We start from the raw sequence: 2,501 nt of genomic DNA on the forward strand, positions 1-2,501 counted from the left end.
CTGATCAATGATTGTGTTGGCTATTTGGATCACAGCAGGCCCCACAGAAGATTAGCCCACTCTAAACTTATTCCCGACTGATCGCTAGATGTCGGGCGTTGCAAGCTTCCGCAGGGCTATGGCCATTCACTTCTGAACTGTGAGGGCGGCTCTCATTTTGGTGTCTTTGCACTTCAGGGCAGGAGACAGCAAGTCGGAACGCTCCATGAAAGTGGCCCTTACGCATACAAAAGTTTCTCAGCCACTGGGAATCATCCCACACCTGCAACGCGATGAGGCCCCAGCAGTCTGTGCTTGTTTCCTGGGCCCAGAATTGGCGTGCCACGGCATGAACCTGGCCCAGCACCACCATGATTTCCCAATTGCCACACGCCGTGCCATCTTTGTCCATGTCCTCATCAGTATAGTAATCGCACGGTCGTCGTTTCCTCGCCCCGTTTTGCAGGGACTGCACATACTGCTGGATAATGCGCGAGGTATTTACAATGCTTAAAACTGCAGCGGAGATCTGAGCGGGCTCCATGGCGCCTGCACGGGTAATCCTGGAAAACGGGCGCGAAATGTAGGAGAGCAGAGTGGCAGGGGAAGAGGTGCTGTTTGGTTCGTGGTAGCCGAAGAAAGGCGGGAAATGGTTGTCTTCCGTGGTTTTCACGGAGGCGGGAGCCCAGGACAGACAACCCGGAGAAGCTCGGAAGCGTGGCACCAGCGGGAGAGCAGAGTTGGAGGCAGAAGAGTTCGATGAGGAAGAGAAAGAGCAGATAGTAGAGATTACATTGGAAGGGAAGAGGAAATGAGAGGCGGATTCATAGTTGCAGGAGAGCAAGCGGTGCACCGTCTGCTGAAAGCAGTACGGCGTCTGCATGCCAAAAAGGCGTGAAACGATTGCCCGCCATGGGTTCCTGATGACACGCACCAGAAACACCCGCAAGAATGTTTTTGCCCCATCGTGCACTGGGAGCGTTACCCAGAATTCCTGTGGGCGGCGGGAACTGCGGGAACTGTGGGATAGCGACCCACGGTGCACCCGCTCCGACGTTCGATGCTAGCCTCGGTACTGTGGATGCACTCTGCCCAATTCATGTATTTTAGTGGGGACACCGAAGCCTGAATGTCTAAAATAGCTCCCAAAATTTTGAATCGAATAATTTTGAACTAATTTCATACTGTACACGTACCGTTAGAAAAGTCTCTGTGTGTGTGTTAGATGGATGGGAGGGTGTCTAGAAACCACTCAGCTCTAGTCTTTTTTTCTCTGATTTACGTTAGAAAATCTAAAGCAGGGAGCAAGAAGAGTTGCCTTCTCTGAGGCTTGAACTCAGGACCTTCAGATTATGAGACTGATGTGCTGCCTGCTGCGCTAAGAAGGCTTGGAAGAGCTTTAGGCTCGGTGCTTATAGAACCAGCTGAGCAGCGGGGAACCAGCTGAGCAGCAAACAGCAGGACTTTGCCTGGGAGTTCACCTGGAGTGAGCCCACTGAGGCTTAAACCCTAACGACTTCTCTGAGGAATTACTGCATCTCCGGAGGAAGCTCATAGTAGGAAGGTAATATGGATGGGGAGTGTTCAACTGTTGTGACCTGCACTGGATGTGCCATGTTTGTCTTTCTTACAGAGGACAGAAGCGACTTTGTCTGTACAAAGTGCAAGCTGGTCTCCATATTGGAAGAGAAGGTTCAAGGTCTGGAGCAACAGGTATCGACCCTGCGTTGCATAAGAGAAAATGAAGATTTCCTGGACAGACGTCAGGATATGCTTCTATGGGCACAAGGTTCTGAAGATTCAGAGCAGGCTGCGCAGCAGGGACAGGAGGACTGTGAAGAAATCTGCCAACATGTGACCTCCAGAAGAAGAAGGGGGAAAGTCCATGGACCAGCAAAGCGGACACAGGAAAGAAACCATTTTCATGTTCTCTCCACAGGTACCATTGCGGGGAGTGACCCAGATGATACGTCTGGGGGAAGGGAGCAGAAGGAGACTCCACCAGTTGAAAGGCATGAGATGCACTGTCCTAGGGTTGGGGGTTCCACGACCATCACTCCCAAGAGAAGGAGGTGGGCGGTGGTGGTCGGGGACTCTCTCCTCAGGAGGACTGAGTCATCTATCTGCCGCCCTGACCGGGAAAACAGAGAAGTCTGCTGCTTGCCGGGGGCTAAGATTCGCGATGTGACGGAGAGACTGCCGAGACTCATCAAGCCCTCGGATTGCTACCCCTTCCTGCTTTTCCATGTGGGCACCAATGATACTGCCAAGAATTACCTTGAGCGGATCACTGCAGACTACGTGGCTCTGGGAAGAAGGATAAAGGAGTTTGAGGTGCAAGTGGTGTTCTCGTCCATCCTCCCCATGGAAGGAAAAGGCCTGGGTAGAGACCGTCAAATCGTGGAAGTCAAGGAATGGCTACACAGGTGGTGTCGGAGAGAAGGCTTTGGATTCTTTGACCATGGGATGGTGTTCAAAGTAGGAGGAGTGCTAGGCAGAGACGGGCTCCACTTAACGAAGAG

General features: G+C 52.3%; 1 non-coding gene across 1 annotated transcript; it reads right to left on the minus strand.

Annotated features, from left to right (window-relative positions):
• Positions 1-1,294: 1,294 nt before the first annotated feature.
• Positions 1,295-1,367, minus strand: TRNAM-CAU (transfer RNA methionine (anticodon CAU)). The gene has a single exon. It is a non-coding gene; the product is annotated as a tRNA-Met (tRNA).
• Between the last annotated feature and the right edge of the window lie 1,134 nt (positions 1,368-2,501).

This window comes from Lepidochelys kempii, unplaced genomic scaffold, assembly GCF_965140265.1.
Source record: "Lepidochelys kempii isolate rLepKem1 unplaced genomic scaffold, rLepKem1.hap2 scaffold_37, whole genome shotgun sequence".
In the NCBI taxonomy this organism is placed as follows: domain Eukaryota; kingdom Metazoa; phylum Chordata; order Testudines; family Cheloniidae; genus Lepidochelys; species Lepidochelys kempii.